At 48.2% G+C, this 14,458-nt stretch overlaps 1 long non-coding RNA gene across 1 annotated transcript; it reads left to right on the top strand.

Moving 5' to 3' along the window:
- The first annotated feature begins 801 nt into the window (after positions 1-801).
- Positions 802-6,564, top strand: LOC309673124. Its single transcript, XR_014269289.1, has 3 exons — positions 802-837; positions 969-1,059; positions 6,101-6,564. It is a non-coding gene; the product is annotated as an uncharacterized lncRNA (long non-coding RNA).
- The last annotated feature ends 7,894 nt before the right edge of the window (positions 6,565-14,458 follow it).

Below are 14,458 nucleotides of genomic sequence, written 5' to 3'. Positions count from 1 at the left end.
AGGGGTGGGAGGGAGGGCATAGGGAGCTGAAGCCTGTGAGGTTTAATGAAATGGAAACTGTGAGCCAGAGGGTTGTCCAAGGCACTGCAATCCTCTGCCGGCACAGCCGTGCAACTGCAGAGGGTGCTTGGGTGGCAAAACCCCTCCGGGCATCTAGAGGATCCTAGGTGGGGTCCAGACATCTGGACCTTACTTCAATAACGCTTTTGCATCATGTTAAGAAAGGCTCTGAGTGTGGCTTGAGGTCAGACAAGCTCTCTTGCTGAGTTCCTGTTTTCTTACTTTTAGCCCCAGGTCTCCTCAAGCTCTGATGCGTGGCAGAGCCCAGGTAGTCTTAGCGAGAGGTGGGTGCGTGCCACGCACCATCCCCCCCCCCCCCAAAACCACATGCGACGTGTGCTACACGCTCCTGACTTTTTCGCATGCCCCGTGACTGCTTGTTTCAAAGACCGTTGGGCAGCAGAAGGTCCCCAAGCCCCCTGCAGGCTCTAACCCTGCAGCACAACCAAAGCTACTGACATGTAGGGGGGCAGCAGGGAAGAGGTCCTGCCTGGCCAGGAGAGCAGAAGCTGCTGCTGCGTGTTGAGATTACAAGAGCCAGGGTGCCACGACCAGGTTTTTAAGCAGCGACCATGCACCATGGAGCTGCGGGGTGCCCCGCCATTTGTTTCCGAGGTGCCTTTGCCTCAGATACCCCTCTTTAAGCTCTGCCTGCCTGGTGGGGTTGTAAATATAGAAACATAAGCCCTGGAGGTTGTTTTTTTTTTTTTTTTCTCCAAACATGTCCCTCCCATCTTAGCATCATCTGTGCAATTCCTCCAGCTGCTCCTATACATGGTATGACCTTTTTTTTCCCCCCCTTCCCTTGCTCCCCCCTCCACCCCCTCACCAACCCTGCTCCCTTCCCAGCCCAGCGCAGGGGGTCTGGGGCCAATCGGCTCCTCCAGATGATCAAATGTCACTATAAGTTGACAGCTGCATCACCTTGGGACGCTCGCAGATCCCAGCCTGCCCGTCCTCTTCAGCAGGGAGCTCGGTGCTTCTCTCCGCTCCTCCCAGGTAAGCGGGAGCCCTGGCAAGGGATGCTGCCGGGGGGTGGGGGGGGTAACACCACAGAGGGGTTGATCCTTCGTTTGAATAAAGAAGCATCAGGGGTGGGCTGGGGTCCACTAGATCCAGGACCTAGGATAGGATCCTAAGGAAAAGGTACTTTTCCTTCCTGGTTTTTGTTGGGCATTGTGTGAAGGCTTGTGCCACTCTTAGAGATTTGGGTGCTCTGAACTCTCAAGGATTAGTGGTGGGAGAAAAGACCCTTCCAAAACCAAGGTACGGGGCTGGGAATGAAGTCGCGTCTCTCAGGGCATTCAGGAAAACTCCATCCAGCAGTGGGAGGGAAGTGCTGTCCTTCTTTCCCCTGTCATCCGGAGAAAGGGATGGCCAAGGCAGGAGGGATGAAGGGCAGGACGACCAGGGAGCTGCCGGCCGGCGAGGAAGGCTGTGGGGTGTGAGGCTAGAGGAGACCTGAGAACCACAAATGTGGTCATGGAAAATTGGCCTCTTCCACAGAGAAGCAGAAAATTGGGACAGAATCCCCCTGTGGGCAGGGAGGGGCAGAAGGAGGTTTAATTCAGAGTGGTGATGGGATGCTCCCTGTTTGCAAGGCTTCAAACCCCTGCACTTTATTGACCCAACCACCTAGTGTGGGTGAATCCCCCCTGTGTGTGGGGGGGAATCCCACCCACCCCCAGCCTGCAGCTGCCCCATGGGGCAGAGCTCCTCACTGTCGGGGTGGGGGGTATCCTGCAAAGGCAGGAGTGTCACCAGCACCGGTGGCTTTGATGCCAGCGATCTGGGTGGGAGCTGTGCCACTGGCACGGGGGAGCTCCAGCGAGGCTGTAGGCGATTGCCCGGGCAGGCAGATGTCCCTCGTGGGCACCAAACCAGGGGAAAAGCAGGAGCTATAAGCTAACCATGGTCATTGTCTTTTCGTCCTCTGTCTCCGCCTTGTTGTTCCTAGCAAACCCCAGGCAGGGATCTGACAGATCGTATCACCCCGAAGACAAGGATAAAGGGCACATTTTGGGGCAGGGAATGGGGATTTTGCTTTGTGTGGGTGGAGCCCGCAGCGGCGCTTGGGTCCTGCTCCCCGGTTTCAGCGGCAGCGCCGCCGGGGGCACTTCGCTCTCTCTCCAACCCCTGGGGAGAGAAACGCTTTCTGCTGGAAACAACTGAGCAGTTCAGAAATAAAGGGAGGAGGCAGAGGGATGGAAGAAATACATATTTAAAAAAGTATATGTATATACTTTTTATGTGGAAAAGTATACGTATATATTTATATATTTAGGAGATATATATAATACACATATTTTTTAATGTGTACATATATGTATATATAAAAAAAATAGATGCACTGGCTTTGCTGCTGGGAAAGCATGGCCATGTGGTGCTTGGTGGATCGTACCCCTAGTCCTCGCCTGATAGCTGTCCCTGCCAGGTCCCACCGCCCATGCGTGGCCACTTTTGTCCTCCCCCCTTTCTGTACGGCTCTTGCTACCTTGCCTCCCTTGTATGGCCTGGTTTGGGAGGGGATGATTGACAGGTGGGTTATTTCCAGGGATGGCCCGGAGGTGCAAGGCAGCCCGTTCCCCCTCCCGGGTGCATTCTCAGCTGCTAAGAGGCTTCTTGGGATGTGCTGGCTCTGCTCTTTCAGCCAAGGGTGGGAGCATTTGGGGCCAAAAGGGACACGGTGTTCCTGCCCACCTGGGGCTAATGAGGATCGGGGTATTTGTCCTTCAAGCCGTGACCCGCTTAGCTTGAACGAAATGCAGAAAATAACCTTTGCTTTCACCTTTAAGGTGTGGGAGCAGGCAGGCAAGTTTTTGGTCTGGAGAAACTTCCCCACGTGTTTTGATTTCCTTCCAAATGGTGGGCAGTATTAGCTAATTGATTTTATTATATCCTTAAACCTCAGTCAAGACCAGACCCCATTTTTTCTGCCACTGTAAAAACAAAACCCAATTATTGCCTTAAGGTGCTAACAGCCTTAATCTTAGGCTGCATTTGCTGCGTGTAAAGTAATTTCCACCAAAGGGTAATCCTGAGCCAGCTGGAGACTTTCCATTGCCTTCAGCGAACCTAATCCTAACGGCAAAAAATACCCCTCTTAGAGGATTGCTTTCTTTATTGCCTTTTTGGATGTAAATATGGTTTGGGTTTGTTGGCTGCTCTGATGACAGAGTTAGCTATGTGAACAGCGCTGAGCATCAAAGAGCCTTTCTCGTCTCGAGTGGTTGTTGCTGTGATGGTCTGTGTTTTGTCCCTGGCTTTGAGGGACCAGATGGCTTTCGAGTGCCTCAAAGCGGACAGACACCTTGTTCTTGAGGCAAGACCTTTTTGGCTTTCCAGCCAGGGCAGTGGCAGTCAGCTACAGCCCTAAATGCCAGCTACCCCCGACAAAGCCACCAAACTTGGCTGAACATCTGGACCTTGCAAGGCTGAAGTCTGCACGTCCCCCCGGATTTTTTTTTTTGTCCCCCCTGCCCTAGCCTGTGGGGTTCCTGCATCTGGCTCATCTCTACACAGAGTCTGCCAATGCACTTGTTATTAATTCATTTTATCCGGGGCCCAGAAACACCCTCAGGGTTAGGGTCTTATGGTGTCAGGGATGCTGGCATTCTCGCTCGGCTTTTATAGCACCCGGACAGATGCCACGTAAAATCCCATTCGCATTTGCAGCGCTTGGATTAACAAATATGGAAGGGTGTAGGGGAACAGCCAATGTGACAACCCTCAGCAAGATGTCCTTAGAGCTAAATTGGAGACTAGATGAGCTCATTCCAATAACTGTTAATGGAAAGCCTGATTGCAAAGACTCCCATTGACTTCAGTTGCCTTGGAAAGAACAGCATTGCACTGCGTTACGTTCCTATCCTACACTGAACAGACATTTGCTCTCTGTATGCACACACAGGGCTCTTGAGCTGATTTCTTCTCCAGCATTGAGAAGTATTACTCTTCTTGCTACTGGAGTAAGAGGGAAGAAGAATTTAGCCAAAAGCCCATTAAAAGTCTTCTTTTTTCCCCTCCACCTTGGGAAGAAGGAACTCTGGGTTTATAAATTAAAAGCAGAACCCGTGGGAGGACTGGCCATTGCCCTGAGTCCTTAGAGATCACGCGTTTTGGAAGGAACCAACAGCTGGGTATCTGGCAGGTTCCTCCTACAGGCTTTTGCCTGGAGAAGCTCTGCTGTCCCGCTGCATAAACCAACATACTATCAAGCGTTATTACTAATAGCTTGAATAATTTTTGTAGGCTGAAATGGGATTGCAAACCTATTATACTGCTAGCCACTGTGCACATAGCAAGTGGAAGTCTTTATTCTGAAGATTTGATCATCTAGATAGAAAAGATCAGGGGAAAGAAAACGGAGGTGTTGTAGCATCCAAGTAACAAGCAGCAGCGGGAATTGATGCAGCAGAAAAGCCTTTTGGAGAGCTGAAATTCCTCCCAAGCACAAAATTCCTCCAAGATGCCTCTTGCCTGGTGGGGTTAGAGTCTGCAAAGTACTCCCTGGAATGGCTGTTGCACTTGAGGAGTGAGCAATCACAGCTACCAAGTTGAAAGCAGCCTGGGACCAAAAGATCACTGAACCCAAATCTCATGTGTCCTAGCAATGAATCGCCCTCCTGTCCAGTTACTCAGATCTGGTCATAACACAGCCATTGTTGGCACTACTTCCAGGGCGATGCTGAATTTCAGAAAGAGGATAAATGACAAACTAGAAGAAAAAATGCTGGCTGTTTATCACTGCTTAGAACACGGGGATTTTAAATCCTGTTGGCATTAACGCATGGTGTTCAGGGTCATTTCTGGGGAATGGAGAGGATCCCTTATAGGGCAGGGTTGGAGCCTATGGGATTACTGCCTTCCTCTGAAATAGAAAGCTGCTGAGCTGCAGTTGTTCCTTTTGAACCTAAGTCAGCCCACCTGCTCCTTCAAGACATCTCACATATATCAGCTGAGTAACGAAGTAATGAAAGTCATGGCTAGGGTTTCCCAGCGAGGAGGAGCCTCGTTTTCTAATTTAAGACCTGCTGTGGGTTTGGAGGAAGCTTTGGGGGCCATTTCCCCACCTTCTCCCCCTGGCCTCAGGGCAGCTGATGCTTTTAGGAGAGCCATAGCGTTGCACCGAGGCCATCACTGAACCCGGTGCAGTGCACGATATTACCATGTTGCTCCCCGAATAGCAGCACTGCTCCCACTGACGCCGGCTGAGGCTCCGATGCACACGTTTGGGGTCCGGCAAAGATCAGCAGAGTGGCTGCATCCAGCCCTTGCCCTTCCCTGGCTGCATCTCTCCGCAGGCGGCGGTCCGCACACAGCCCCGACTCGGGCTGCGCAGAAATGCTAGCCACGACGGCACCGCGGGTGGGCGCGCTTCTGCCCCGTGGTGTGAGGATTGGTTGTAATAAATACAACTGGTTATACCCATGTGAATTGCCTGTCCAGGCATTTAGCCAGTTCTCATCCTAAACTCATCAGCAGATAATTGTTCGTTTATTCATCAGCTGTATAAGACAGACACTACTACTTAAAGCACTTTTGAGTGCTGACAAATAAATGGGTATCTCTGGGTATATTGGTAGTTTCAGTTATTTTTTTTAGCTCTGACTAATGCTTTGGAGCTGGAGCCTTCCCACTTGTGGAAATGTAAAAGAAGGAAAAATTTCTCTGATCTTGCTGGAGCGAGGGAAATGTCAGATGGGTGCGAGAGGACACCCTTCTCCCCGAGCTTTGGAGTTTTGTAACTTAAAGCCAGGTTGACGGGGCATATCTTTCCAGATGATCTTTTCCTCTTCTCCTCTCCTTCTCCTCTGACCTGGCTGGAAAAGGTCTGTGCTGTTCCCAAAATGGCAGTGTTGGTGGGGGATTGGCTGCTGTGTGGGAAAGCAGGTGCCTGGCTTTTTTGGTCCTCAAATGTCAACCCATCTGCTCCTGCCTTGGCATTTGCTAGGAGGCGCTCCTGGTAATAACACCTTTTTTTTTTTTTTCCCCTCTTTTTTTTTTTTTTTTTTTTTCCTTCTTTTCATCTTTTGTCTAGAAACTCGCTGCCGACATGTCTGATACCGAGGAAGTGTAAGTAGAGAGAAAGCCGCCTGTGTGTTCATCTGTTCAGCTTGGCTCCATCCGGTGGAGCAAGGGCATCCCCGCGGTGAGGAGAGGCTGGGTGTCACTCCGTGCATGGCCCAAAGCCCCCCGAGGCAGTGGGGAAGGGATGTCTCGGATTTTGGGTGTCAAAGGGTCCATCGAAGTTCACCTGACACCATCCCTGTCCAACACGAGATGCCCTTCAAACACCTCCCCCCAGCTCAGCCTGTCCTCGATGGCCATGGCACTACACCTGGAGGAGGAGGAATTAAACATACAGTGTAGTGGAAGAGCTACCTTCTTCCCTGGTTCAATAAATCTAGATTAATATGACCAAACTCAACGGGGTCTTTTGACATTTATGCATCAGTAGGTACAGAGGGGAGATTTAGGGCAATGGTGGGATCAGAGGCATCATGGACAGACCTGCAATGGTCACTTAGTCCCCTCCTCTGCTACAAGGCAGGCTCAGCGCAACCTGTGTCATTTTGTCCAGCCTGCTCTTAAAAAAAAAGTAATGCCTGAGATGAAATTTGGCACCTTTTTGAAGCAATCTCTAACTAACTTGTCCCTTGTTTAGGCTCTGGCCCCAGGGCTGCTCTGGACTTTCACGCAAGGTGATGGTAGAGCAGGAGAGGCTGGCAAGCGGGGGCAAGGAATGGGAACGGACCGCAAGACTGATGTTGCTACAGCCACGGGATAAACGTTGAGCAGCATCTGGCTTATCCCAAATTTTTATTAGACAGCCCTATGGTTCAGGGAGCCTGTAGCATGTATGGGTTGGTGTGGGCCATCAGCTACAGGCTGGCTTGCCTGGCACACTGGGGCTGAGGTCCAGCTTCATCAGTCCCTGCACAACGTGTAGGTGTCACGTTATAGCCCTGTGGTGGTAGCATTATTCCTGGGTATGGATCCATACGCGCCATCAGAATGAGCAACACTATTTAAAATAAACCCCAAATCCAGTGACTTCACTAATCTTAAAACCACATGGCTCCTGGAAGAGCAAAGGGAGAATGGGGGAAAGAAGAAACAGCAGACTTGGGTTTCTTCGGTATATGGTTGAACTTTTGGTGCTAATATGGAGTGGAAGGAATATTTATTTAGTTTCAATAATCTTTTTTCCTCTCTCACAGGGAGCAAGGAGAGGGTAAGTCTTAAATCTGTCTTTAATTGCTTCCATGCAAGCCTGCAGCATTTGCTGACCATGTCCGTCTTCTCTTTCCTGCCCATTGTTGCTATTTTAACAAAAAGTGCTGGTACAGTTAGACAAATCTGAGGTCTCCTTTTTTTTTTTTTTTTGTGTCTGTGTCTGTCTGTTTGTCACCAGCTTCTGGTGATTTTACACTACTTGTAGCCCCAAACTGATGCCCTGGTTGTGGGGGACACTGCTGGTTTTTGCAGGGGCACTGCCATCTGCTGGCAATTTATTTTGCAGCTTTTGTATACATAATATTTTCTGTTTTAAAACATAGAAACCCATGATATATACAAGCAATATAGATAGAAATGTACACGTTTGTTTTCTTTGCTGTTTTTTCTTATACTTGTAGGCCCTCTTAGCCACCTCTTTCCTTCTAATGCCTGTGTACACCTGAGTTCCCAGGGCCCAAGAAAAAATTCAATACCATATCGCCTTCCTGCCCTTCTATACCTCCTCTTTTTTCCTCAAAGTAATTTTATTTGCTGTTTTACTCGCTGATTTGGAAGCGGCCTCTCAGAGGCCATCTTGCCCAGCATCCCTGTGAGCACAAAGGGCTCCGCCATGTGTAATGTCCTACTGATGGGTCAAGGCTGATGGTTGATTTGTCTGCTTTTTTCCCCCCCCCTCCCCTATTTCAATGCAGAGGAATACGAAGAAGAAGGTAACAAAAAATGTGGAATGTAATCTATCTTTCTTTGATTCTTGGTCCTGCTTTTTGCTTGTCTGTATTTCACCCTTCTCTTTGGCGCTTGCCGCTAAAGGTGATCTGAAACACTTGATCGGTAAATCAGTCGGAAACCATAACCAGCCAAGTTGGGGCCATGATGTACCGAACGTTAACGTTACGGTGAAACGCAGTATATGAGCCATAGGGGATGGCTGTAAAGCTGGGAGCTAACCTGTCCATAAACTCGGAGCGTTTTAGAGCAGGGACTGGTGCAGAGCCCACACAACATATCATCGGTGAAACCCTACCATTCTCATTTTGGCAACGTGCACGTATTGAGTTTAAATTTTGAAACTGAAAAGAAGAGCAGGTTGCCCTGCTCCTGCCCATGAGGAGCACCCAACAAGGCACTGCAGAGAACCGACTGGCAAAGATGAAGTTTTCGAATGCGCTTTTAGCTGGCAAAAGGTGATTTGACAAGCTGTGAGAGACAGAGTGCAGATCTGGAAAGATGGAGCATGAAAAGCCCTTCTCACCTGAGTTGTTTCAGCTATTGTAGGCAGCAGGGAGAGGAAGATTTTGAAGACATATCAGCGTCTTTGCTGGGCACTTTTGACACATTGGCTTCAGTTCAGGCAAGCGTAGCTGCTGGCTGTCATCCTCCATTTTCCCAAGGTGTCTGGGGCAGAGGTGAGGGCCAAACTCTGGGCTTTCTCCAAGGATCTGCCCTTAGTGTCCAAGCCATCTTCTAAGGGGTCAAGAGTGAAATCTTTTACTGGGAGATGGAATATTTGCATGTGGAGAGTATGAGACCAGATCTGAGACAGACACTTGCCCCTGTGCAGAAATGTCCATCTTGGGGATTTACACACAGCAGGTTTTATTTGGCCACAGATTCCTCCAAATTGCTGCATCTGGCTCATTCCCATCAGTGGTGGTGGGAACTGAGGTGTGACTGTGGCCGTGCTCAGAGTAGTTCCTGCCCTAAGGTATGTTATCCTTATGTGACTAACTCCCCTAGCATTGCTTCGAAGGGATCAAGGGCTCAAAAAAAAAAGAAAATAGAGATGCCAAATGGGTTGTAGAGGTGCCTTCAGTCATCATCGTGTCTCCAGTCCTGCCTGGAGGACAGGGGCAGAGCCAGGGAGGTGAAGGTGTTATTCATGCTCCATCCTTCATACCTTGTCAAATGTCCAAAGAGTAAGCAAAGGGTGTTCTCCTACAGACAAGCCTTCCTAAAAGGAGAAGCATTTCTTCTTGCCTTTCTCCTTCCTACCCTGTCTCCTTTTGGGCTTCAAGGATTTAATGATTAATATGAAATTAATAGGCAGGTGACTTCCTATTTTATTTAATCTGCATGACCATCTCCTCTGAGGTGTATCTTCTCCTTGCTCTCCCCTTTTGCTTGACTTTTGTGTTACCTTCCAAAGTCATCCGTTTCCTTTCCCTATAACTTCTCTCCATCACTTTCTAATCACTTTTTTCTCCAGGCCTGAGCTCACCCCAATACCAGTTTCTAACAGTTTTCTGTTTTCATTTTCCTGCTTGCTGTTACTTCTTGTTCCATGACACTTGCCACCTGAAGCTCAGGAAGAAGGTATGTGACATGGCTTCTGCTTTCTTTCTCTCTCAATACGGAGGAAGAATGTGTGTGAAGAAACCCAGAGCACTTGGTTCACACCTAGTGGCCGGGACTTGGTCCTGAGCCACGGACATCAATGCAATGATGGACATTGATGTCACTTATTGAGCTGGTAGGAAATTGGGCCTGTTTTTTTGTTTAAAAAACCAAACCAAACCATTTATATATGCACATTTATATATATAAATACATGCATATATCTCAAAAAATATAATACATATAATATTCACACCCATATATAATTTTTATATACAGACATACATATGCATGTGTAATTGTATATGCATATATGTATATGGAAACAAATATATATATGTATGTTTTGTCACAATGGTGTCAAGTCCCTTCCTTTCATTCTAAAAGTTTAGATTTTTTTAAAAGGGAGGGGGACACCTTGCAAAGTTTACATCCATCAGTTGAAATTCAGGAATGAATTTTTTTGAAATTCCAAAAATTGATAAATGTTAGCAAAAGTTTTTCCCCATTTGAGAAAAATATTTAAAACAAAAGAAATACAGCAATTTTATTTTTGGTTTAAAATTCACCAAAAGTAAGTTTTAGGAAATTTCAACCAGCTCTAATAAGGAATAAAATAGCGGATGCCTTTTTTAATGCGGTTTTCATTTGTGGTCACATTCCCATATTTCAGAAACATTTATAACCCCATAATGTGCCCATAAAAATGCTCATTTTCATTCTCTCTCACCCTGTAATTCCATCATTGAGTATTCTTACCCATAATGGCCAAGGAGCTTGGCAAACCTCAAGAATGTTCCAATAAGATACTTCTTGGTTTAATTTTCTCTTCTCATTCCCTTTGCTGCCGTTTCCCACCCGCAGAAGAGGTGCAAGAAGAAGGTATGTGAAACAGCTTCTCAGTCCCCCTCTTTTCCGCAGCGGGACTCGGTGCCGATGCACTCCTCGATTTTGCAAGGTGGTAGAAGAAAACAAGAGGCAAAAGAAAGATGCTGCGACACATGATCTGCAGGCAGAGGGCTCTTCTTGTCCCTTGCACACCTTGTACCAAGGGTGCCCCATACCCTCACTATCTGTGTGGACACCTCCACTCCGGTTTCGGGGATGGAGCGGCAGGGGAAATGCGGATACCCTCCCCTCATCCGAACCACACCAGGGTCCGAGGCTGATTTTAAGCCCCGGGTGTTTGTAACGCCCTCCGTGGAATAACTGGGGTCTGGCTATAAAGGCTTCTATCGGATGTCAACTGGTTTCTCCTGTGTAGCTTGGCAGATAATGAGTGGATGGATTTTGAAATCAAAATCCATCTGTGGTAAGGTATGCGTGGAGCCATACGTTACATAGTACATATTCCATAATATGTAATATTATATATAGTATATTGTATATATTATAAGCTTATAGACTATAATATATAATATTATATATAATATGAATAATAATACTGCAGAACACAGATCTTATTAATTATATCTATGTAGAGGCTGGCAAGTAACCCCAGCGGGCTGCCCGCACTGCACGTGGCATTTTGCAAAGTGGGCCAGGCAGGGCAGCAGAGGGGACGGAACAGAAACCCACCCTTCGCGCTTGACAGGTTTGGGATGTGGTGCTCCGGGTAGGAGGAGCCGAAGGGTGTGTTGGTTCCGCATTTGCAAAGCTTTGTGCTATGGGCACATTTGGAACGAGGGTAAACCTGTTTATAACGCTGCGGGAGACCCGCTCGGAGCGGTTTGTGAGGTTTATACAGCATCCAGGTCCTGAAGGTTTTACATTTCTTGTACTTGTGCGTGCTTTGGTTGCCTGTCTCCATTTCATCTCCTCCTCTGTTTCTCTATTTCATACCCCCTGTGCTTTTTTTAGACTCCCCTGTTGCGTTCACACACCCTTTAATCTAACTGTTCTCGTTTTCCATCTCATTGCTCTTGCTCCCTATCACGTCCCACCTGACGAAGCTCACGAAGCAGGTATGTGCCATTGCTTTCCGAATTGCTCCCTGCCGTCTCCTTGGCGGTTGGGGGGGGGGCTTCGAGGGTGGTGTGAGAGGAGCAGGACCCGGTTGCTTTGTCTTATCGCTTCTATTGTCTTTGTTTTCCACCTCTCCTCCGTGACTGGCTCAGCCGCAGGCTAACACATGGGAATGGTCTCAGTGCAAGGTCCAGCAGAGGTCGGCTCGGTGGTACAACGGGCACAAACTTGAGCATAGGAAGTTCAATCTTAACACGAGGAGGAACTTCTCTACTTTGAGGGTGGCAGAGCGCTGCAACAGGCTGCCCAGAGAGGTTGTGGAGTCTCCCACTCTGGAGACATTCAAAACCTGCCTGGACACGGTCCTGTGCAACCTGCTGTAGGTGACCCTGCTGTGGCAGGCGGGTGGGCTAGATGATCTCCAGAGGTTCCTTCCAACCCTGACCATTCTGTGACTCTGTGATTCGGTAACCCAGCCTCTGCTGCCGTGCGCAGAGCTCGCCATAAAGCCCACCCGGGCAATGGCAGGAGATTGTTCCTATAAAACTGGAATTAGCAGGAAATTTCAGTGTATATTATTTGAGCTTATTGTTAGATTTTTCTCTCGCCAATATGTTTTTCCCTGTTCCTTTTACTTGGTGCGGTAGTTTCTCGACCACACCTGCCTCAAATTCCTTCTCCTCCTGGTCATTATTGTATCCTTTACTGGGATAAAACTTTTGCCTCTGGCTTAAGAAGAGTTTTCAGCCCGTGTGATATCGGCCCGTGTAATAACGTGTTTCTCCTAATGTTCCTTTGCATCCCGTCCTGTGGCTCTTCCCACTTAAAGAAGCTCAGGAGGAAGGTATGTGACATGACTCCTGAATTCCCGTCTTTCAGAGTAAGCTCTGGTTTAGCCAGTAAACCATACGATGGTAAAAAGAAACAGGAGTTAAAAATAGGCTTATTGATAGAGAATAAAACTTGCCACCATTTTGTTTTTTGTACTCTCTTCCTTCATGTTCTGTCTTGCCATTGAATGCACTGTTAATGCTACGTGGTAATTGTTGCATGAAAAAAAAAAAAAACCAAACCAAGTGTGAAAACTGCTGGGAAATGTAAATCCTTAAGAGGGTGAAGACAGAAAAGCCTTTGCTCCAAGACAGGCTGAGTCTCCCTGGGAGGCTTATTTTGGACCATTCAGGGTGGGTCGGGCCTCTGGACGATGTGCAGATGTGCCCAGGATCGGTCTGCTCCTACAGCAGCTGCCGATGCTGCAGATACGGAGAGGATTTGCCCTCTTTTACCGTGCTGACGTTCTTGCAATAGCCTTTCCACATGCCCCTTTCTCAGCTTAAACCCTGTTATACAAAGCAACTGGTGATAATTTTGATGCTTTAGCTTTGCAAATGATTAAAGATGGTTTTCTTCTTCATGCAATGGAGTTTCTAGGCCACTGTCTCACGGTAGTACGTGCAGCCACGTGCCACCAAAAACCCGCTGGCCTCAGGCTGTAAATCCACTTGGGCGAGCATCAGGGTTGTGAAATGGCATGCTGCTCTGGGCTTTATGCAGCACCGCAAGAATGTGCATATAAGACAAATATCATCTGATATGGCCACTTAAATCAGCTTTATGTTTTTAATATCTCAGACCATTCATGCCCTCGCTTCCACTAGTGCTTTTCATACCCATATTCATCTTATTTCCTTGCAATACGCTCTCAGGCTCTCCCCCTCCCCCCCTCCACTTTGTATGAGTGAAAGGTTGTTCTGATGTTTCTAACGCTCTTGTCTTCCTTTGCATTTTGCTCTGTGACTCTTCCCACCCGCTAAAGCTCATGAGGAAGGTATGTACCGTGACCTGCGAATTCCTCTCTTTCTGTCCGAAGCGGTAACGCGTGCAGAAATTCTGGAGGTGGTTGAAGAGGAGGGGATGCAAAACCATCCTCTGCACGCTCGCTGATGGCTGCTTCGCTTTCGTAGGATAAGTGGTGTGATGAGTAATCAGTACTAACCCCTGTTTCGAAAGCAATGCCTGAGCCGCAGGCTGGGGATTGCTCTGATTTCTCTAACCAGGCTATCAGTGCGGATACCAGTTGGTACGGGGATAGTGTTCCCAAAAGCATTTCCTCTACGCCATGCAGCGGGGCTGGCGGTGGGACAGGCGTGCCCTGTGGCAACGCTACGTCCCTCGGTTGCGTGCACCTCTTCCTCCTGTCCCCCCCCCCCCGCCACCGCGCAGGGACAAAACTCGCTTTCGCAGCAAGGTGTGCTGATGCGGAGAGACTTGTGCCTGAAGCCATGAGCAACAAGTGACACTGTGTCACACACAGTTTTCTGTTGGGCTAAGGATTGGACCGAGTGGCATCGTTTTGGTTGCAGCGTATTTGCAGAAAACACCAATTCAGAGAAAAGATGTAGTTGCACGCTTTTTCCATAACTATTGGTATTTTGTCTGGGTTGATACACATTATGCAAAACTGGGGGTAGCGGGTTGCATTTTTGCTTGATTTTATAATGTGTCCAGCTCTGGTAAGACAATCTGCGTGATCAGCAAAACAGTAGGTCATGCTTATTAAAGCATCAGTCCGCCAGCCCAAACCCATTTCCCTTTCGGTTGCCCTTCTGCCCTCCCCCTCTCCCCGCATGTCCAGCTAGGCTTTCATCGGATACTTTATCCTGCAGGTCAAAGAGCAGTAACACGCTCGTACCTACCTTCCCCCATTGGTGTGGGGTCCTACACACCAGTGGTGAAATCCCAGGCACTAAGGAAATCAATGCCAGCTCCTCCGAGCCCATTGATTTCTGCAGAGCTGGGATTTCTATGCACATGAATAAGAACAGGTTGTCTATACTCTTTCTGCACATTCAAACCT

This window comes from Vanellus vanellus, assembly GCF_965231255.1.
Source record: "Vanellus vanellus genome assembly, chromosome: 6".
NCBI lineage: Eukaryota > Metazoa > Chordata > Aves > Charadriiformes > Charadriidae > Vanellus > Vanellus vanellus.
The sequence above is the reverse complement of the archived record's forward strand: the minus strand, read 5'-3'. Positions and strand labels throughout refer to the sequence as shown.